Raw genomic sequence first — 24,048 nt, 5'->3', positions numbered from 1 at the left:
CTACCACCCTACCAGTTTGCTGTTCTGCAACTATTTGTGCCCCCTACCTAATCTGCTCAATTGCCCTGTCAACATGTAATCCCCATGTAACCCCCTAAACTGCTCCCCAAACAGATCCCCCCCCCCCAATCCACACTACCAGACCCCATTCCCTTCTCCTATCAACCTCCCTCTCCAGATTCTGATCCAGTCCCTCTGGCACACACACACCTCCAAACCCCACCTCGAACATCTAGATCCTCTCCCCAACCTAGTCACCCCCCTTATCCCTTCACACCCAATTGTCTGCAACCCCCCACATTCAGACCCCCCTCCCACCGACCAGCACCTTTCAGCCCCCCACCTGACACCTCCAGATGCCCTCCCCCATGCACAGATCCCTGCCTCCAGACCCTCTCCCCCCCATAATTCCCCCAAACCTTGCAGCCCCTCCCACGAGCCCCACAGCCCCCTCCGACCCCCACCTCTAATCCCCCTCCAGACCCTCCCAGCAGCCCTCCCCTTCGGACCCCACAGCCCCCCGACCCCCACCTCTGATCCCCCTCCAGCGCCTCCCAGCAGCCCTCCCCTTCGGACCCCACAGGCCCCGCCGCGCCCCCCACTTCCCTCCCTCGGAATCTGCCGCGGTCCGGCCCGGTTCGCTCCGGGGGAAGCTCCGAGCGCGGCGCAGGCCCTCAGCGCTCTCCCCCCCTTCGCGGCGGCCGCGGGGCTGGAGGCGGGACGCTGCGCTCGGGCAGGCCCAGCAACGCCGCGCGACTCGGCGCGAGGCTTCTTTGGCGCAGCCAATGGCGCGTGGTGTGCGGTGAGTGTGGGCGGCCTCAGCGGGCGGAGATGCTGGCGGGAGGCGGCGGCCTGCCCGCTGCCGCCATGATGCTTGTTTGCTTTCAATGCGTGTGAGGGGAAGGGGGAGGAGGCGGGGGGGAAGCTGCTCTCCCGTCCGGCCCGCGGCAGGAAACAAAGAGCCAGGCAGGCAGCGGAGAGAGGGCGGCGGGGAGACGGGGATGCTGCAGCCACAGGTACGGGGAGGAGCGGGGGGAGCGACTCCCGCCTCTGGGGGTACCCCCGGGGCTCCCCTCGAGGGGGGGCTCTTGTTCTGGGAGTCAGGCAGAGTATTACCGGGGGGGAGGGAAGGAGCGAGTATTATTACTCCGGAGAGGGTATTATTGCGCTTGTGGGGGAGGGGAGGGAGAGAGTACTGCTGCTTTGAGGGGGCAAGGGGCGGGTGTTATCGCTCTGGGAGAAGCATTACTGCTCCAGGGGGCGGAGTGACGGGCGCCCCTGTGTTGGGGGGAAAAGGGATGGGAGTCCCCCGGGTGGGTGTAGTATTGGCCTGGGAGGGGTGGGCAGAGACGGGCTCAGTGGTTTGGAGGTGCGCTTGGGTTGGGGGGTATTGTTAGGGAAGTTGTGGGGGGAACTATTGCTCTGGGGGGGAGGGGAAGGGGGAACTATTGCTCTGGGGGAGGGTGGATGGTAGTATTGCTCGGGGGCCTGGGAAGTAGTAGTGATCTGAGTTGGGGGTGTTACTCTCTCCGAGGAAGTATTAACGCTTTGTGGGTGCTAGCTGGCAAAAAATGGGGAATGTGTTTGCTCTGAGGAGCAAGGGGCTGTATGGATACTCCTAAGTGGTGGGGAGTTTTGGCTGGGAAGGGGTATTCCTCTCACAGGGCTGAGTGAGGAGAGGGGATGTCATTATAGGGGGAAGAAAGGGTGGAGAAGCATTAGAGTATTGCTTGAAGCTGGGGGGAGCCTCTCAAGGAACGGGGCTTGAGTGGGTTGTTGCTTTGAGAAACTCTGGTAGGAAATGGGTTTTTTTTCAAGAGGAATTAGATTGAAGATTTATCCACATAATAAGGGAGAGGAGAGGAAAGGGGCCGCCTTACCTCAGTAGCTTATTGTACTCCATATTTATTTGCATTTAGAAAGCAATTATACTACTTTAGGGTGGATTTGCAGTGAGAGGAAAGAGGGGGGCTTCTTTCAGAGGCGGTAGGCTTATTATTCTCTTTTCAAAGGCTTATATGCATTGAGAAAGCAATTAAGAGGCTGTGACAATGGACTTGAAATTAGTATAATGGCATCTGGAAGTTTAAGCGTTTTTCCTGTGTAATTGGGTTTAAAATAATTAAACATACAGAGGGAAATGACATCAGTCTGATAATTGTCCATCTACAGTCAGACAACAATTTTCCATCAGTCTCCCCCTCTGCATTGAGAGACTTTAATTCATTTAAGCTGATGTATTCTTTTTGTAAGTCTTGTTTTATGAATAAACAAAACTGGCTTGTAAACAGAATCTGTTTTCTGCTATGAGAGAAGCTTACACTTGCATTTGCTGCTGATGGTCTAAAACTGAGGCCTAGTTGGCAGGGAGGCCACAGCAGCAACTGCTTAGATCTGTCTGAAATAGAAAGGAAAATGTGTTAGAGGATGATTGACAACCTTGCTGTCCAATGCAATGAGTGGGGAGGGCAGGACTTGTGGTGACATGCAGGTAAGTGGCTGGGCCAAGGAGACTGTGGGACACACACACATGTAGGGGGTAAACAGAGAGGAATTTCGATACTTATCTCTCAGGGTTACTCCAAAGACAAGTTTATGCAATATGTTTACATGAAGAGATGTGTGCATATCTTTAATAATGGAAATTATAATAATATCCAACTGATTGGGTTACTAAGCTCTTGAGCAAGCAATTACTTCTGTAATTGGTAGTTTGGGGGGAGGGATTGCTATTACATTTGTCAGACTCTGGGACAAACATGCAGGGAGTAAGCAGTTGTGAACTAGATGCAAGACCTATTTTGTCTGCTCTACATGCTCTTAAATGTGAAGAATTTTAAGTTGCTATGTGTCCAACTGGCGAGGTTAGCACAACTTTTACAGGGCAACTCCTCATATTTTGCCCCAAATTTAGATTTTAGAAACAAACTTTTACATAACCTGACCAATAATGTCTCTACAAATTAAAAAAAAAAAACTGCCTTATGAAACTGGCTTCATTGTCTCATCCAAACTTCATATAGGGGGAAAAAAACAGAAAAATGGCTTAAGTTTTCTTTTGAGCTAAACTATTAGTATTGTTTGAATATGACTCTCTAGAGAAACAGCTGATTTATAACTAGTTATGGCTCTTCAGTTGTCCTTTGTTTAGTTTCAGGGGGTTATTTTATTTATCTGGATTTCACTGTTATGGGTAACAGATTCAAAATTCAAAGGATTAAGGAATACCTGTGATAATTGTCTGGTTTTAAGTGTGAAGGTTTGCAAGTGTTGACTGGTAATTTTATTGTATCTTGCATTTTTTTTCATCCTAGAGCAGGTCTCGTAATTGGGAATTTATCAACATTTCCACTGGGGTAATTTTACAGGATTATCTGCCCTGTGTTCTTCCTGCTGGTTCATCTGGACTCTGTGGAGTTTGCTGCTAGCAATGAAGCCTTCTGTGGGGGTTTATTCACGCTATTACTGAAATGGAGCCATTCGCATTTGGATTAACGCTTTATTCACTTTCCACTTGAATCGCTTGGATCAGTCCATTTATAAAAAGGAGACTACTATGCATCTTTTTTCTGTTTGCATATTGAAGTTGAACTCGGTGCATCCTTGATGTGTTCAGGCTGTTTACTTTGCTTGAATGTTAGAGGAAGAACTGAAATATAAAGATAGATGAGACTATAATACTGCATGGGCAGGTAACTACTTTTGGTATTCTATATTTTCAGATCTTTTCTTTTAAAAAAAAAATAATGTAGTGTCCCCAAGTTTGAAGAAGTCTTGTTAAACTGGGTTCACAGTGGTAAATGTTGGAAATAAAAATGTTGAGATCAGGATATTCTAGAAGTGAGCAAGAAGAGAACTATTAGTAAACCTGGTGTATTGTTTATAATGGAGAAAGCTGCTTTGAAAACTAGAAGAAATGCTTCCAAGGTTACAAGATTTACAAAAAATTGTGCACCTCACCACAAAAAAGTTTAACATCCCTCTAAGGCTATGTCTACGTAGCACTTTCATGGTAAAACTTTTATTGTTCAGGGGTGTGGGGAAAAAAACTGCATGCCTGACCGACAAAAGTTTTACAGACAAAAAGTGCCGGTGTGGACAGTGCTTTGTTGATGGGAGACACTCTCCTGCCAACAAAGCTACTGCCCCTCATTTCGGGTGGTTTTGTTTTGTTTTGTTGGCAAGCACTGCTATCACTTTATAAGACACTACCATATATATAAAACTCCACCCGCACAACCTTCTACTTCCAAACCCAAGAAGGTGAGGATTTTTGTTCATAGTTCAACATGCATTATCATCATGATGCCTAGGATTCCCACTCGTGAAGCAGAACCCCATTGTTCTAGGTTCTGTAAAGACACAAGCCAAAGATAGTCCCTGCCCCCAAAATGTTGTGTGCTGTTTGCTCTGTTTTTTCTGCCAGCAAAATATTGTAATTTACAAGAACTCTGTTCATCTTGTCATGTACTTTTGGTGATACAAGTGAATCATGGGTAACGACATTCCTGGTCCAGACAGCACACTAATTAACTGTGGGTTACGTGTGGATCACATATGGATCACATATTTGTGAAGGAAGACTCCATTTTTTCTTTAGAGTCTAGGATTGTATACACAATGCCCATTACATAAGTCATTGCTATCGCCATAGATTTCCTTTGCTCCTTACAATTTTTTTTTGTTGACAAATGTTATGTTAATACTCAAAGGTAACAATTTGTAATGAAAATACTTTAAGCCTTAAAACCTGATGAGAATAGCTGTGTAGTTAAGGCAGCAGACTGACTCCCAAGATCTGGGTTTCATTCATAGTTCTGCCATAGACAGAGGTTATACCTTGCCTGGGTCACATAGTGTTTTTTTTATTTTTAACTTGAGAATAAATTACACATTCCACAAGGGAGTTGTTAGGCTAGATTCAATAATGCCTGTAAAGTCTCTTGACATGGAACCTGCTATGTAATTTTGAAAGTTTAATAGTAAAGTACACAGAGTAGACTCAGATTGAACCTCTGCAGTGTTTAGTCTGGCTCTACCTGACATACTGTTTTGCATTCTTTCCCCTAATCCAGTTTTGGTGCATCAGACTTGGAGGTGTGATCATTGTATAGATATCATAAGTCATAGCATTTATTGTAAGGTCCCATATTTTAATTAGGCTATAAAAGTCCACTTATTCTGGAAAGTTGGCATGTATTTGTGTGTACACACACACAGTTTCCATGTTAAGTGAATTTCTGCAATTGAGTTAAAGCCTTGAAAATGTATGAAATGCATAGACAGAGGTCGCTCATCAAAAGCTGTTAAGATGCTTTAAGCTTACAATTATTAATCCCTTAAAAACTGCAACTCCAAAATAGCTTTGATTTTTTTTTTTAATTTGGCAACTGCCAGAGAGAGGTCTGCAGGATAGCCTTTTTTTTTTTTTAATTACTCATAGCTCAACTCTCCCTTTTGTAAAACTGCTGCATAAATGGCTGTCCAAGAGCGTGGGATTTGGTGGAGCTGTCAAGAAGGGACCAGGCAGTGGCCAAGAAAGATTAAAAAAAAAAAAATGTAAACAGCAGTGAGAGGCGTTGGAGAAGAAATGCTTGCCCTGTTGGAACGGAGCTTATGCTGTAAGAGAGATTAGGAGCTCTGCAGAATAGGTTCCTTCTCTGGCTGTGGAGATCCTAAGGTTTGGGTGAGAGAGGTTCCCCAATAGGCACCCTAGGAGCTCCACTTGAGAGGAGCTAGGCCAGCATGGCACTTCTATGCATCTTTGTTTTAGCAACTAGTGAAGTTCCTGACTTGCAGAGTTTCCAAGCTCAGTATGAGAGAGTTCTTCAGGACAACAGGAACCTTCCTACTTCAAGATTGCTCCAGTGGGTTTTGACTTCTAACAGCCCTCTTACTGCAGCATCTCAAATTCCCTCCCTCCCTCAACTCCTTCCTCTGCTGTCACTAGGGGAAAGAGGGGATTTGACAGCAGAGGGGTTTATAGAATGTGCTAAGTTAGTCTGAAGTAGGGTTTATGGCATCAGGTTGCTGATGTGGAAGGGATTATTTACTGTGCTGCACTATGCCACAATACCAGGACCTTGCTGCATATCATAATTTAGATTTAATGTGTAGTATATTAAAAAATCTTTTAGTCTTACTACTTTGGATACTTTGAGATAAACTAATGACTAAGGCGCTGATCTTGCAAGTTGATCTGACTTCAGTGGAACTCTACAAATGGAAGGATCTGCATAAGCAGATCAGCTTGCAGAATCAGGGCTAATGCACTACATTTTAAGAACTGACTGGTATTCATGAACAGACTTTCTTCCATACGTTTGAGACATCTACAAAGATTGGAAGGCCTGAAGCTAAACCAAAACAAAACTAGGTCTGACTGTATACAACATTATCTGCATTGTCTGCCAGGGTAAGTGGGTAACCACAGTAGCAGCTCCATAGCTAAGATTAAGACCTTGTTTGTGCCCAACTTTGACCATTAATGTCCATTTAACTGTTGTTAGAAAGTTTTGCAAATGTTGTATTATGCTAGGGAAGGCTATTTTAGGAAAGTTTGAGATTACTCAACCTTTTAAAAACTTTGGGTTGTTTACAGTTTGAAAGTTTTTCTAACATTTTGCCTACTCAAACAGGTTGGCTTAAAGACAAATTATGGCACGGTCTTATTCATATAGAAAACTTGCTCACAGACCTAATTTTTTTCATTTGAGAGTTCATGAAACCTGCAGTGGTTTAATTTTTGTTTATTCAGTAATTCTGCATGAGAAAACTGTAATCTATTAGTTACTGTGCAGGAGGAAGCTCTGACTTGACCTAAGAGAAGGTTCATGTGAATTCAAAGTAAGATCTAATAAGATAGCACTGCCTGGATTTCTAGTGCTGTAGTTTGGAACATAATGAAATCCATAAATAAGACAATACTTTTAGGGATGTTTAACTGGGTGTGGAACTCAATGTTTAAAGTAAGGAAGTAAAAATAATTACAATATACCACGGTGCTAGCTTCATGGTCTTAGCCTGTTGTGCTGCCAGCTTCAAGCAGTGATACTATGGTTAGAATGTTACCTATTTCATTACCGCTAATGCATTTTAATAACGAAGTGGGTATTCACCCACGAAAGCTTATGCTCCAATATGTCTGTTAGTCTATAAGGTGCCACAGGACACTCTGTCGCTATTTAAAAATGAAGAACATCTAATATCTAGCATGGCTTATAATGGAATGTTATGACCAGCCTCAGCCAGGGGAACACGTGACCCTTTTCACACTGGTGAGGGGGCAGATAAGAGCTAGGCTTTGTTCATGCTTAAAACTTGTATCAGCATATCTATGTCAGTCAGGGATGTGAAAAAACCACACCCGTAACCGACATAGCTATGCCAGCAAAACTGTCAGTGTAGATGCAGCTATCCCAAGAGAAAAATGCTTTTCTTGACACACAGCTCATGTCATTGGGGGAGGTGGTATTCCTACATTGACAGAAAAAATCCGCTGTGTCAACATAGCTGTGCCGCCAGAGTCTCTGGATTGTAGACAGCCATAGAAGCTTGGTGCTTCTAAGTCATGTTTTGAAATTTTGTGTGGCTTTTCCATGTATCTTAGTTCAGTGGTTCTCAAACTAGGGCTGCCGCTTGTTCAGGGAAAGCCCCTGGTGGGCCGGGCTGGTTTGTCCACAGGTTCAGCCGATCGCGGCTCCCACTGTCCGCTCCAGGCCAATGCGGGCTGCAGGAAGCAGCGCGGGCCGAGGGACATGCTGGCCGCCCTTCCTGCAGCCCCTTTTGGTCTGGAGCGGCGAAGTGCAGCCAGTGGGAGCCGCGATCAGCCGAACCTGTGGACGCAGCAGGTAAACAAACCGGCCCTGCCCGCCAGGGGCTTTCCCTGAACAAGCGGCGGCCTTAGTTTGAGAACCACTGTCTTAGGCTAGGTCTACACTACCCGCCTGAATCGGCGGGTAGAAATCGACCTCTCGGGGATCGATTTATCGCGTCCCGTTGGGACACGACAATCAATCCCCGAATCGGCGCTCTTACTCCACCAGCAGAGGTGGGAGTAAGCGCCGCCGACAGAAAGCCGCAGAAGTCGATTTTGCTGCCGTCCTCCCAGCGGGGTAAGTCTGCTGCGATACGTCGAATTCAGCTACGCTATTCACGTAGCTGAATTTGCATATCTTAAATCGACTCCCCCCTGTAGTGTAGATGTACCCTTAGTTGGTAAACCCTGGCTGACTGAAAGGGAAGTCTCACTGTTTACTGGGGAAGATGGCACAGTATTTGCTCCCTATTTCAAGAAATCATGTTTTCATTGAATTTTGCAATTTGCAGCTCAGATGCTATACTTTACCTTATAAATGTGTAATAATTTTCTGTATTCTTGAGGTGTTTTGAAAACATTACATATTTAGTTTGATATATGGCAAATACACCAGCTTTTCAATAATTTTTATAGTAAAGTATTCTTAGTACATAAGATAAATATATATTTACATGAGGTTTTAATGCCTCCCAAGAAGCTGTTCTGGTTTAGTGGCTGTATTATAGGCCTGTACATAGTATTAAACTCGGTATAAGCCACTGATTTAAGAACTGAAATTACAGCAAAGTAGACTTAAGCATCTTGGTAGGGCCAGCCCAGCAGTCTAGTTGCATTGCACTGCATACCCTTTTGTTGGAATATCCTGAACGCGCAAGAGAGCTTGGTTTCACAATTCTTGAAAGTATGGGAAGTGGAGTGGCCCCTCTATCTCCAGGTAGTTGAGCAGTGGTGTCTAGTTCAGGAAGGAGCATGTTCACCCCAAGTAGGATCATTACAACACAAGGCTTTAGGGTAGGGTTGTGAAAGTTGGGGTATTCCAGGGATTCTCTACCTCGCCTTGCCTCAACCATAGAGAATCAAAAATAATGCAATGAAGCCTTTTAAACTTCCAGTTTTTGGCTTATTTTCTAGAATATTTGTGTGCATTTTGTGGCAGAATAAAAGGATTAGTATAATGTTGATATTTTTTTATCTGTTTTCCAGCACTCCTAGTGTTCAGCCATAAGTGGCTTCTAATCTGGACTTGACTGGGAGCATTGCAAAGTTGATGACAGGGGGTGCAAATCCAGAGCAGTGTGAAATTTCCTTACTTTTTTCTGGCAAGTTTTTACTGGTAAATATTTTGTATACTGGAAGCCTTACTACTACTGTAAGCTAACTCTTTAAAGGATTAGATGTGAATGGGTACAATTTCTTCATTCAGGTGATGCACTGGACAGATCGTTAATGTAGTTAAGTGCACATTGGCCACTGAAGAGTCAGTTTGTACATTTACAGAATTCATTAGACGCACAACCATCAAGAGACATCCTTTTCCATGTTCAGATCATACGCAAAACATATGTAAAGTATTTGCAAGGTTCATGTTTTCAAGGAATGAGTTAGAGGCTTATTGATCTACTTTGAGATCTGGATCATCTGTGACCACCCTGATTCCTTGTATCAGTATATGGCTGTTTTTCTCAAATAGCAGTTGGTGGCTAGGCAGACAGGATATCAGCCTCTTGACTATTTCTATAATTTGAAATGCCCTCCCTGCAGGGCTGAAGCCCCAAGCCCTGGCAGGTTTTCCCCAGCTCTCGAACTTCTGAAGACTGTCATATGCGGCTCGGAGGGTCAGTAAGTTTGGCCACCCCGATATAGGCCTTTATGTAGGTATCTATTTATAACTATTTAGGGATTTGTACTTCGGAAGATGAGCTGCTTTATGGCCAAATTCTGAACTCTTTACTCAGGCAAATTTCCATTGAACCTATTGGCAATTTAGCTGAGTAATAACAGAGTGCCTATTTTTGCCACCCTTAATCCGAAGTTGTACCTTACTCCAAAGGTGATCCCAGTGAAATGCAATGTTAGCAGAGTCAGGCTGTGTGCGACAACCTCAGACTTTGGTTGTTAATAGGAAGAATTTAGTTTTATAGATGCATAAAGGGTACATACAATAAGGGGTCTTGGCATTTAAATGCCAAATATAGTGCATGTATACTAACTATGATTAACTTGATTGGGTAGGGATAGAGTTAATCAATACTTAGCCCAAATATAAATGGAATATAAAATGGAATATATGGAGATAGCCTATTGATTTTTATATGGACTAATTGATTTCTACTCAGGCCATCTCATTTGACAGTCTAAAGAATAAGAACTGGTATTGCAGTCAAGTTGTGGAATTGCCATTATGATCAACCTTTTTCACGCAGCTTTTTCAAATGATTTCCAGCTTTTAATTCTCATGTTTAGTCTCAAATATGCATTTTTTTTTTTTTTTTTTTTTTTTAAGTTTCAGAAAAATCTGTTCAGCTGTTTGAATTATTGTAAGAAAAAAATATTTTGCACACTTAAGACTATGAATTTTATGCAGGGACTGTATTTTCCTATATTTTTCTACAATACCTACCACAAGTGGGGGCTCTGATCATGACTGGGGCTTATTTGCACTCCACAATAAAAATATTAAAATAATAAATCAATACAACTTTAAAATTTCAGGTATTTTTCATATACAACAGCTTTAACTATCAGCATCATTATATATACCATTGCTGAAAATTAAGACTCGTATAGTTACTCTAATCATCTAGGCTACACCTACGCTGAGCTGAGAACGTTTGAAAATAGTATTGAAACTCATTAAACGTTGTCCAGGGTAAATAGGAGGAAAATTGTATGAGAATCATGGTTAAGGACTCAAGGCTAGAATATTGTGTTGGAAACCTGTTTAAAAACAATGCGGTAGTCTAGGGGCTCCAAATGTGGTTTAATGTTGGCTGACCAGACCCTAATAGAAACCTGGTTGCTTCCATACTCTTCCTGGCCCAGCGCAGATAGGTCCTTAGAATACATTGAAACTTGCTGCGTAACACTAAGAATCCAGAGTATCTTAGACTTTTTGGGTCAAACAGCTTTGTATAAGCAAATGCATCTGGCAGCTCACAGGGAGATGGGCACAAATGGCTCCTTGGCTATGTCTACACTGAAGACCTAACCTTAGAGCCCTGTTAGTTATTACCCTGAATCCTCTTTACACCAGGTGGGCTGTACCGGGCAGGCATGTGGTATGCCAGGAGAATACCTCCAGCATAGTAATGTTCTATGCCTCGCTGCAGAGCTGGCTTCTTCAGCTATGTGCTACTTCTGCAACAGCCCCAGGTGAAGGGGATGTTCTGAGATGGAGCAGAGGGAGGACTGATCAAGAAGGGAGGTGGAATGGCTGAAGCTTTTCTTCACCCTGCAGAGCCCCACTGGGACTATTGAAGCTGGGGCACAACTTGGCTGCTGTAGTCCGATTTGGGGGCAAAACTGGCTCACAGCCATTGAATAGGAAAGGTGAAAACTGGCCTGTCCTGGCACCAGTAAAACCATATTGAATAAATTAGGAGTTTTTCAGGACTTCCAGGCTTCAGAGATTTGATCTTTTAGTTTGTGAAACTCTAAAATGCTTCTTGTTCCTTTTAAAGGAAAATGATGGCTCTAGAGCCTTTTTTGGGAAAAAGGCAAGACTTTTTTTTTCCAATTGTAGAGTTTGCATTCTGGATTTTTGTATTGAAGGAAACTACTCAAATTTAAAATGGAAAATTGGTAGGGTGTTCCCTGCAGGCTTGATTTTATTAAGAATAGGCTCTGTATTTGCCTTCCCACAGAAGGCCTTTAAAGATAAAGGTGACTCAAAGGCACCAGGGAGATATACAAACCTAATAGGGAACAAAGCATTCTCTGGAAGAATGAATTGTGGACTAGAGGCGATTTTTAATATGGATCTGATTGGATTCTGAGTGTATCAGACTTTATGAAACCTTCTGAATAAGGCTTAAAGTTGTGCTGAGTAAGCAGAACTCGTCCCCCATTGAAAACAGCCTAGGCTTATGCTAAGAAAAGGGTTTTTGGGGCCTTTCAACATAGAGCTGGACTCTGTGGCTTTCAGTTGGTGCTGAAGGCTCATTGCAGCTGACTTCAGTTAGATTTTAAGTACTTTACAGAATTTGTTACAAATCTTTAAGAATCTTTACTTTGGAAGGAAATTAGCTACATAACCTATTTTTATGTAATTGTAAGGAATTATGTAAATTTTAGAGTAGAAAAATCAAATCACTAGTTTTACATAACTAATCATATTCTAAACTTGTTTGCAAGAAACAAGGATGATAGATTCCTTTAGGATTTTGCATTTGTATGTCATTATTAACTCTTAATGCAGTGATGTGTGTGAATATAAATTATTGCACTGGGGTATGGCTACACTACAAGTGCTACAGCGGCAGTGCTGTAATGTAGATACCTGCTACAGCGAGGAAAGGGTTTTCTCCATTGCTGTAGTGAATCCACCCCTTCAGGAGAGAGTCGCTAGGTCAACAGAAGAATTGTTCCGTCAACCTTGTGGTGTGTATCCTGAAACTTAACTACATCTCTCAATGGTGTGAATTTTTCATGTTCCTTAACTGACACAGTTAGTTTGACCAAAGTTTTAGGTGTAGACCAGGCCTTGGTCAGCAAGAGGAGGAAGTACAGCTTGTTGTTTTGTATTGGTGGCTGTGTACAGTTCTAGTTTTGATACCATCCAATAGGGAGAAGGAGGAAGCATTACTGATGAAGTTATTAAATCTTAAGAGACCTTTAGCAATGTGACATCTGGATAACAGAAAAATCTGTTTAAAAATTATCAGAAGGAATAACCTTGGACCACTGACCAGGTTTCTGTCAGATATACTTGACAGAAGATTCTTGAATAGATTATTCTGAGGTTTAAATTCCAAGTGGGATCAAAGGAATCTTGCATTTTCTCATACTTTGTGGTGGTTAAAAAATTCCTTATGGAAAAATCCTATGGAGGCATCACACTTGTGCTGCTTCCATATGCTGCTCCAGTAGGGTCTACAGGAGCAGCCTTTGAGGTATAGAACATCCCTTATCAGGTCCTCTGACACATCCTCCAGCTTTAAAATTCAGTTCCCCTTTCTTAAAACTTCCATCACAGCCCATAACAAATCCCACTTGTGTTCCTCTTTCACCCTGTTATTTCATAAGTGAATGTTTGCTAGCATGGGATTGAGCCTGCCTTTGTCTTCTGGCAGGCTTAGTTTATTTGGTGAAGAACTCTTGGTCTTAAATGTGCCCCAACTTTGTGTGTCAGCTTCTGCACAACTACTTTTAGGACAGGGACTTTGCCTCTATCCATGATTCTGCCGCAGTATGATCCTGTGCTTCTGTATTGGGCATGTAATAATTCTTTTCTTCAATTGGCCAACTTGCCTCACAGCACAGGCCCTCTTCTGAATTAACCCAGTGCCTATATTTTTTTCCCTTAAGGCAGCTATTTCAGCCTCCAGGGTATCCAATTTAGGAGGGTTCCAAGTATGAAGCTTAGTCAGCTCCTTCTCGTGCAGAAACCACTACTGCTCACCGTTCTCTTCCTTTACTCTGAGATGGACCAGTGGCTTCTCCCTTGACACGGCTTGTGTCAAAACTTTATCGCTCGAGGAACATGTTTCTTTGAGCTTCTGCAAGCCCACAAAACCAACTGGAATGTGAGTTAGTTTACCAGCCTTCTCAGTTTTCTTTCTGTACTCTGTGAAACAGAACCAGTCGTTAAGTCACAGGTAATAAGAGGGCAAACCTACCTATGTGCTCCATATGTCTACAGTCATAATACCAACAGCTGAGCCCCAAGTCTTGTTGCACTGAATACCTGTGTCTCTTTTTGCAAGACCCCCATAAGATGTCACTGCTGCTTCTTGGGCATTGCCAATCACCTCTGCAGATCTCTCAACTCAGGAATTGGTATTCCAGGAACAATGGTTGGCTCTGTCTGGTACTAAATTCTCTGGAATACCCTCTCCATAGCTCCCCTCTGTTCCAGAGGTAATGTCGTCTTGTTTTCCACACCTGACACTAAATGTGAACCAAAGCAGTGGACTCTCATTGGCTTAGAAAGGTTTGGCAGGTGATTGCTCAAGCTCTTTGGCAGACATTGCTATGCATAGCCAGGTCACAAAACTGACATGGCCCTCCAGTTACGCCCCCAGTGTCCACCCCTTCTGGGTTATTGTCTCTTCTCCCTGCACTGGACTCTTTCAGCAACAGCACTTTTTTTTTTGTCCTATCACACCCTTCTTTGGCCTCTTTAGCAGTGGCATTGTTTCCTTCTACAACCCTCTTTCAGTAGGGCTGCATACACTCAGCAGGCAGCTGCCAGCAATAGCCTCTTTCCTGTCCCATGACTCCTTTTTATCCCCCAGCATGCCCCACTTCTGATCACTTGACTCCTTGTCAGGTGACTTTACTTTTTGCCTTGACTTGGAGGCAAGCCAAAGCTAGCATAGGTGCAGCTGAGCTCTTAACAAGACAACTCACCCTGTGACAACGCCACTGAAACTGGTCACCAAAAAGTATCTAATGGCCTCTTCCTGGCCTTAGCTCAGAACCAGTACTTTCCATCATCATCCTTCTCGACCTGTCAGCCACCTTTGACAGAATCTACCATACGCTTATTTATGATAACTTGTTCTTGCTTGGCTACTGTGACTCAGTCCTCACCTGGTTCTATTACCTCTCTAATGGTTCCTTCAATGTATCTTTTGGAGGATCCTTTCCAACCCCCTAAAATTCAGTGGGAATTTTGTCCAAAGAGCATCATTTTTGGTCACCTGTTCTTCTCCCCCTGCACCTTACTCTGCGCAATATGATCTGCAAACACAAGATCAACTATAATCTCCTTGCTGATGACTCACAGATCTACCTCTCTACTCCAGACCTCTCGCCTTCTGTCTAAACTAAAATCTCAGCCTGTTTCCCTGGCATGTCCTTGTGGATGTCCAGCCATCAGCTTAATCACAATATGGGCAAAACGGAACTCCTATTCTTTCCCCCAAAGTCCTCTGCTTCTTTCCCTCTTCTCTCAATCACTCTGGATAATACCACCATGCTCCCTGTAACTCAGGTCCATAATCCAAGTGTCATCTTCAACTCAGCCTTCTCTAGATCCTTATCCAAGCTTCATCTAAATCTTTCCAATTCTTTCTGCATAACATCTCTAAAATATGGCCTTTCCTATCCATCTGCACAGCTGAAACTCTTGTACAGTTTGTCATCATCTCGTGTCTCAATTATGATGATAGCCTCTATTCGATCCTTGACGAATGCAGTTTTGTTCTGCTCAAATCCATTCAAAATACTGCTGCACAGATAACTTTCCTAGCTTGTTGCTTTGACCAGGTCACTGCTCTCTTTGCATTCCCCCACTGGCTTCCCTTTCTACCTTGCATCAAATAGAAGCTACTTGTCTTCACTTTTAAGGCCCATTACCCAATCGCCAGGCTACTTATCATAACTCACATGCTACTGAGATGTCAGCTTCCTCCTCCAATCAGCCAGTGATGCCAGCTGTCATCGCCCACTTCTTCAATTTTCAGAAGAGACCATTACGCTTTCTCCCATGCTGTCCACCATGCTTGGGAGGAGCTCCCTTTAAACATCCACAGAACTACCCCGTTGTCCTTTTAAATCTGTCCTTAAAACTCTCCTTTGCTGTGATGCCTACAAAATACTTGACAATGATTAGCTAATTTGCTGTGACCACTGCCTAGCATGCTGGCCAGTACTGTTTCATTATTTCCTTGTGCTGGTCTGCATTGAACTGTTGTATCTTGTCATTCCTTAGATTGCAAGCCCTCTGGTGAAGGGCTGTCTTTTTGTTCTTTGTTTATACAGTGTCTATAATGGGGATCCTGGTTCATGACCAGGGGTCTTGGATGCTACCATAGTAGCCATAAATATAACATTCTGCACATTTTAGGCATCTGTAACATTTAATTCTCATGTTTACATTTTTTGGATTGCATTATCTGTTTTCTGCTTTTAATATATTAGTGTATTGTAAATTTGGGGTGATGTCTGTTAATATTGTTTAAATCATCCCAATCCTATCATATCCTCAATTTGTCTCTGAGCGTACTTACTAGCAGAATCCCCCATGAGACGAGTTTTCAGTACAGAACTTGGCAGAATCATTTTAACTATTACATTCCCATGAAGTGATTCCCTGGTGGGATCAGATATTACAAGCAAACAATAGTTGGCTGCTTTAGAATACATGGATGGGAAGACTCAGCTGCATCTATAATTTATCAATAAAATTCAATTTTAAACTGAAAATTTGATTTCACTGGACTTTTATATACAAACTTATCATAGGAAATTATGCTTTTGTTGACTGATTCATTGAGTTAAAACTATGCTGCTTAGAGTTCCAGTATTGACAACTCTTCTACAGTTAATTTACTGATGAAAAATCACCAGTTCTTAACTATTTAATACTGTGGGGTTGGATTCCTAAAGGATTGTGCCCCTACAAATGCACTAGTGATGCAGAGAGCTTCTGCAGGGAATGAAAAAAGAAAAGAACAAGACAGTGGAGATTAACTGGCAAGAAATTTTTACTTTTTCATGTCATCTGTCCATTTCTCCCTGATAACTGTCCATTGCTTTTCAGTAGCAGACTCATCTACAAATGCTTACTATCAATATGTAATCACAAAAAATGTTGGTATATTAAGAGCAATTTACAGGAGCTGCAGTTGCCTTGGGAAACTTTTGAAAAACATATATACTTGAGCTGTTTCCAATAGGAATTTTTGTTCTTGTATTTGAAGCTACAAGCCTTTGACATCACAGTTGATTGTAGAAAAGATTGCTTTGTTGCAAATAGAGACTTCTGACTTAACTGCTTTACATTTTTTTCTTTATCCCTAAGAATAAGACAAAAGGATAAAATATACACATTTTCAGTAATAAGTGTTAATGGGTCTTTATGGACTTGCTATAGCCATACGGTATGTGGTTCACCACAGAAAATCAGCTACTTGTAGAGTACTGCAAATAAAAAAAAAAATTGAACTGCTAATACTAAACAACAACATTTTGATTACTAATATAATATGCAACAGAGAGTTGCAGAGGGTTTTTATAACAAATATTTGTCCCTTTTTTAATCTTTATAGTTGAGGCCTGGGAGATTTGTTTGGTTTTCAAAAGTTTTTTTGTTTGTTTTGTATCTTGGAAATACCAGTAGTAATCAGATCTGTTCCTCCCTGGTTTTGCTGGAGCACTTTTTTCTAGAGGTCTTGGGTATTTTGAAATCACACCTTGGTGGAAGGAATGGTCACATTGAATCTTTAAGTGCTAATCAGCCATTAGTCTTACAGCTATTGACAAAAACAAAATTGAGTTGTCTGATTAAACTTCTCCATCTCTTAACTGCTCAACTTTCATCCTCTTGTAGTGTTTCATTAGTTTTCCAGTAACCAGAATCTTCCAGAGTAGAAAAGACCAGGATTTATAATGTGTGATGGGACAGATAGGCCCTACACTGGCAAGGAGAGGTTAAGGAGAGCTTATGAACCAAGTTGGCCTCACCCTGTTACACCTGCATCAAATGTCAGGCATGGAGAGGGAAGTTAAAAGTAGGAGACCTAGCCCAGTTGCAGACCAGAGACTGAGCTAGCTTGCTGGCCAGATAAGCCCCTGCTAGAACGGATGACCAGACCGTGAGGGATTGGCAGAAGCTCAGACTGTTTAAAGATAAACCCTGAGTAGAAGGGTGAGGTCCCTTGGATGACTCTGTTTTGAGTTGTGGTTCTTGAATTCCTTTGGAACTTAACACCCTGGAAGGGATGGGACTGAAGTGTGAGTTGTCCAGAGGGCCAAAGCACTGCTATCTTGGAGTGCATGGACACAGTCACATACCTGCAGAGACCCACAGCTGGGTGAGTTGTGCCCTGACAGGCCACAAGGGGATGTCACAGTTGCAACTCGTCACAAATGTAAACGACCAGCAGAAACTTGACAAAAACCTTTCAGGTCTTTATACCATCATAAAGCAGCTCAAATGAAAAAAAAACAAAAAAACAAAGCACATTTTCCTTTTTGCAAGTCATCTTTAAGGGTGTTCTGTCTTTAGCTTCTGTTGTTACATATGTGGAGTTTCTAAAAGTGAATTCAGTCAGCCAAGCTTCTTTCTACTTACTTTCTGTTAGACATCTTTTCAGTAACAGCAATGAATATTGGCAAATCTTCACCTTCGAAGCAGGTCGATAGCCTTTTTATTCAAAAATACATCTATTTTTATACCTCAGACATACTTTACAACCTATTACAATACAATTGAAATGTTCCACTGACTACATAGTAACATGTCAGCAGAATATTCTAACTCAGTGTAATCTCTATTGAATATTTTTTTCCCAATGGAAATGTCTTTCATTTGCTTTAAAGAACCTTATCCCAATATAGGCAGCAAAACATGAGATGCTAGCATTAAAACTAAAAGGGAATATTGTCACACTTTTTTTTTTACTCAAATCAGACTTGTAAAATGGTTACGCTGGTATGGAAAGTCATTCAGGTACATTGCCCAATTTTTTAAAAAAGCTATAAAATAAAACCACATTATTGATTAGAAATTTTAAAATAGCCATTTTTATTAAGACCCATAAACTCTTACTAGATCTGCTGCTGATAATTAAAATACTAATTCTGATGCTGTGCTGACATTAGCGATGCTGGTAAACAAAGGCAAGTTTAACTTATGACTGTGTTTTTAACACTTCTCAGAACAAAGGAGGAAAGTAATTCTTGGCAAATGGAATATTACAAAATTGGGTTTGGAAACAAGTTGTTTTCAGACTTCTAAGAGAATATTGCAGTTAAGAGTATGAAAGAGCCCTAGGTGACAGGTGGGATTGGTAACAAGATATACAGGCTCTGTTTCTATGCTGCACCTGCAGAAGGAGCTGCTCAAAAAGAAGGGGGCAAAGAAGGATTTTGGCCATCTCTGTATCGTCCAAGATTCTGGACTGTTTCAGATGCTGAAATAGCCCCCCAGGCATAAGTTACAGCAACTTCCAGCGGCTCTAATTCACAGCAGCCCATGCTGAGCTGCCTGTGGGCTGTGGTACAGCCTAGAGTTCCTATAATACAATGTCAGATTGGGTTTGGCCAATAGTACATTCTTCCTGTGCTGGTGCTTGAGAGATGGGTTGCTTAGGATAGCCGTATGCTTTGACTGCACAGGGAGAATTCTCCCTGGCTTCTTACAGTGTACTAATGGCCCTTGTACACTGCTAGACATAAGGCTGGAATTGGGGACAGACCCTTTCCTGCAGCTTTCCTTCCTTAAGTCACTGGTTTCAGTTTGGCATAGTTTAGTTGTAAGCTAAAGCTGCCACGTGAGCTTTTTGTAGCTCCTATGAAATGAGTTTCTGATCCCTTATTCTAGCACTTCATGGCTAGCCACTTACACTACAAACACAGTCCCTCAATAATTATTTGTTACACCCTTTTTGACCATCTCAACGGAAACAATTGAATGGACATGGAGAGTGTCAACCCTATGGGGAAGGGTTTGAGACATTGCGGGGCAGCAGAGTCTGTAGTGCAACTGTTCTGTGAATGGAATACACCTCTACCTCAATATAACGCAACCCGATATAACATGAATTCGGATATAATGTGGTAAAGCAGTGCTCCGGGGGGCGGGGCTGCGTACTCCGGTGGATCAAAGCAAGTTCAATATAACGCGATTTCACCTATAACGCGATAAGATTTTTTTTGGCTCCCAAGGACAGCATTATATCGAGGTAGAGGTGTACATTAAGAATTTCAATCTCCAATAGAGTCTAGCACCTTCCACAAACATTAATGGTCTAATTTTCAGAGGTGTTAAGAACCTGAGATTCTGAATTGACTTCAGTGAGAATTGCTAGAGTGAGCACTTTTGAAAAATTATGCCATAGATTCTGTCCAAGTAGATTAAACATTATATTATAGGAGGTGCAGGTAGTAATGCCTATAGTTAAAGTTGCCTGACACTTATCTTTATAAGACCTTCTTTTCAGTTGCTTAAGGTTTTGTTAAACATTAGCCATTCAGGCAGAAATGTTTAATGCTGAGTGTCTGCATTTGAAAAAAAAACAAAAAAAACGTAAGTATCAGCTGGTGCAGGGCCACCCGACTGGCTGACTGTAGAGATGCTCCTGTAGTGGGCCAGCTCCAGGCGCCAGCTGAGCAAGCTCGTGCTTGGGGCGGCAGATTCTACGGGGCGGCATTCCGCCCAATCCTAGGGCGGCCTGGCCGCTTTTTGTTTTTTTCCACTGATCCGGCCGCCCTGTAGGGGGTGGCAGCGTGCAGGAGGGGAGTGCCCCGCTAGGAGCGGGCTGTGCACTCCGTCTGCCCCAGCCAGTGCCAAGTCTGTAGCAAGCCCAGCAGGGCAGCCCGCGTCCTTTCCTCCCCGCCAACCGGAGCAGCGCGGAGCCCTCCCAGCAGGCGGCACGGCGGTCGGGGCTGTGTGGCAAGCGCCCCGCTGAAGCCCTGGCCACCCCTCTTCTCTCTCTCTCCCCTGCTCCTTCCCCCTTCCCCCCCGCTAGCTGGGGCACGTCTGCAGCACAGGGAGTCCCCCTGGCTCCGGCCGCCCCGCAGGGGTTCCCCCCCTCCTCCTTTTGCTTGGGGCGGCAAAAAATCCAGAGTCGGCCCTGCCAGTGTGGCTGTCCCCAGGGCTGCCTGAGCAGCTGGCTCTGGGGCCAGCTGCTTGGGCCACCCTGGAGTCAGCCACACTGGTGGTGGCAGAAGTCATGGAGGTCTCATGGAATCCGTGACTTCCATGACAAATACTGAGCCCTAAGCATGATCCTATTTGCCACCATACTGTACAGCTTCTCTGGAATGGAAAGGAGTGAGAGAGTGGGTAGGGAAAGTTGCACAATCCAGAAGGGATAGGAACTGGATAGGAGCAGAAGATGGGGAGACAGGAGCTGGGGGTTGGATAGGTGCAGTGGGAGATGGTATCCTTGTGTTCCAAGCCTGTCCCCAGTAGAGCATGGTCTCCTCCTGAACCCAGAAGTCTTGTCTCTGATCTTGTTCCATCAGGAAATATTTGTAAAACCCACTGGCAAAGTGTGTCTCATTCTCTTCTAGTGGCTGGTCCTCAGAACATAACAGCCTGATACCAGATACTGGTACCAGATAGTCCATTAGTCAGTGCACATGATGGAGCATGCTTTGGGGATGAATCAAGGTTTTGTAGTGAATGATGCTGTTTTCTGTAGTACCTCTGGCTCATTTGTTTACGGAAATTGGAAGATACATAGTGAATGAGGCAGGATTACAGATAGAGAAAGGATGGGCTCATGATTAAGGAAGATGAGTGCTTTTCTGGAGAACTGGATTCTATTCCTGTCTCTGCCGTGGAGTTCCTATGTGATGTTGGGCAAGTCACTTAAACCTGACTTTTCACAGATGGCCACTAAATGTCTGATTTTCATTTTCTGCATGCCCAGTATGGTACAGCTGGTACCAAATTTGCAGATGTGCCAAGTGCTCACAGTTGTGTGTTGAATAGATTATTTTACCTTTAAAAATGCTGAGCACTCTGAAAAATCAGGCCCTAGGCATCTCAAGTTGAGCACCCAACATGACTAGACACTGACAATTTTGGCTTTAATCTCCATGACTCAGGTCCACAGCTGTAAAATGGGAATAAATAATATCACCCAGTTTCACCAGGGTGGTGTGAAGAAAAATGGATTAATACCTGTGAAGCGCCCAGATACTACAGTCAACACATTAGGAAATTAGTAAAGTTGTATTCAGCAGAAGGTTTGGGTGGGATCTGTTTAGTAAAACTTGGGGCCATGCACTGAAGGATGATTTAAAAAAATATTAAAAATTGAACTGCCCCTTCACAGATTGAGGCAGGGTGCGATGGTTCTTGGGGTACTCAGGAGGATTCACTGTAAATCACCCCTGCTTCCAGCAAGGAGTCTGTGTGGTTGCTGGATGTCAGCTACCTGACACCACCAGCATTTCAGCCACTCAACTCTCTCCTCTGGATAATGTCTGTCCTAACTTCACCTTGTAGGTTAACGATAACTGCACTCTAATCCCTTTGAATTGCATCCCTGTGATATCCAGCCCCTGACAGTGGCTACTCAGAAATTTCAGATGCTCTGCATCCAAAGGTGCTGTACCCAGTTTTACCTTAAACCACACAGCAATTGAGAGCACGTAAATAAATCTGTTCTTTAGTATAAGAGCGAATAAAGATTTAACTAGAAGTGAAAGAAAATGAATGGAAAAGCTTTCAGTACAAAATCATAGGATGCAAACCTGGGTCTACACTTATCAATAGTTACCTTTCCTATATAATAAAGTAGGTTTCCCCCCAAAAGTTTAGTCTTTTGCAGAGCTAGCTGGTTTCACAAGAACCAAGACCCAAATGTTCATAAAAGCAGCCAGGTTCCCCTAAATGTTTCCTTAGTGACAGGATCTAGAGTGCTTCTCTTCTGTCTGTGTTATACTGCAAATAGTCTTTTGTTTCTACTCACAGCCAGGGTTAAGTTCAGTCTGTAATGTCCCCTTTTCACCTCCAAGAGGTTTCAATTGTTTGGTTGTGCTTCTGATGGTTTTCCATGGATAGTTTTGGGAGGGAGCAATGCTAGTCAATTGAGCCTGGCATTACCTGACTTGCTAATTAGGGACCAGTGACAACTCCCTCCTGCTTGAGTGGGCCATCACTGTGACACATCACCTCTTGGTGATTAATTTCTAATCCAAGTCAATAAAGCGTACTTTGAATATAAAAACCGTATCCCTTAAATATTACCCATACATGCAGATCACCAGGATTGAGTCTTGACATGTTATGAGCTTTCTGTAGATAACTCACATAATATCCCTTATGAATAAATACCCTTGAAGATACATGTTCGGTGTAATGACTTTGTTGGGTTTGAGGAGAGAGTTGTTTACAAAGAAGAGGGGACCCTCTGCCAAGGGGGTGTCTCTGTATAAATAGGAGAACCACTGCAAATTACCAAGTGAAACAAAAGGCAAAGAATGCAGCATAGAACAGTTTGTCAATGTATTTTAATAATTGTAAATTAGTTTTAGTGAGATTCTTAAAGTACTAGTAACTGTACTGTGATGTATATTTCATAAAAATACTGTAAATAACAAGATCTCACTACAGTGAGCCCTATTAAATCCTTTTTAGTGCTAATAAGTAAGGCTAAGATTTTGTCTCAGATATTTTTGCCAGGTCATGGCAAAAAAGAAAAATTCACGGAAGCTGTGACCTGTCCATGATTTTACTAAAAATACCCGGGACAAAATGGGGATCTGCAAGTTCCCCACCGTCTGAAGTGGGGCAGCTGCGCAGGAGCTAGGAGCTGCCTGAAGCCCGGCAGCTGCGGGGTACCCCTGCAACAAATATAGTTAGGATGGTGTCCAAGAAGCCCACTCCCTATCAGATCCCCTTAGTATGTGGCTCCCTTGAAATGGAATGGATGCATCCACCCTTCATTGTTTTTCAGTGACTATTTTAAAACTAAAAGCGGGGGGGGACTCTAAAGGGGGTCCTAAACTACTTGCAAACCCTCTCTGGGGAGGTTTCACAGCTGTTTCCCCTGCCTAATCTCTGCAATGTGTTAAAAGTATTCTGCGGGGAGGCCGTGCGTGCTGAATGCTTCCCGGCCCCAGGTTGCTTGCGGAAGGGCGGTGGTGTGGCTAAGGCAATGGCTGGAGACCTGACTCAATTCCCAGCTCTCCCTGCAGGAACTCAGGCAAGTTGCTTAGGCAATGTGTAGGGCCACCACTTGCCTGAACAGTGGTAGCTGCATTAACAGAAGTATTCTTTTATTGACATATCTGTGTCTGCACTAGGGGTTAGGTTAAATCTAAATCTTCCCATAACTCTTATTTTTAAAGCACCGTTGTTCCTGTTCTGTGGGCCTTCCTGTACTTATGGTTTAGATGATGGGCTTCTTGATGCAGAAACTACTGTATTTTTGTATTGTAAAAGAGCAGACAGTACTATTGGCACTTGACATAGTTAATAATGATATTGCATGGGATGGCTCTGTGCACATTGTGAGAAGTGGTACATACATTTTCTGGTAAACTACTTGACCTGATTTACGCAGCGTGCTATGGAAAATTTTGCAGCACCTTAGAACTTCTGC

At 43.1% G+C, this 24,048-nt stretch overlaps 1 protein-coding gene across 5 annotated transcripts in view; it reads left to right on the top strand.

Annotated features, from left to right (window-relative positions):
- Positions 1-910: 910 nt before the first annotated feature.
- The window catches only part of CNOT6 (CCR4-NOT transcription complex subunit 6), a 48,896-nt gene continuing 25,758 nt past the window's right edge, over positions 911-24,048 (top strand). The window contains exons 1-2 of one of the 5 annotated variants that reach the window (XM_054036726.1): positions 911-1,016; positions 3,315-3,692. The gene's annotated coding sequence lies outside the window, so the exon portion shown is untranslated. Of the gene's footprint in view, positions 1,017-3,314; positions 3,693-9,077; positions 9,153-24,048 lie in introns of those variants that run through there. The other 4 variants (XM_054036727.1, XM_054036728.1, XM_054036729.1 and 1 more) reach the window with 4 other exon arrangements.

Source organism: Malaclemys terrapin, chromosome 8 (assembly GCF_027887155.1).
Source record: "Malaclemys terrapin pileata isolate rMalTer1 chromosome 8, rMalTer1.hap1, whole genome shotgun sequence".
Lineage (NCBI taxonomy): Eukaryota > Metazoa > Chordata > Testudines > Emydidae > Malaclemys > Malaclemys terrapin.
This window is presented reverse-complemented; position numbering and strand designations above follow the sequence as displayed.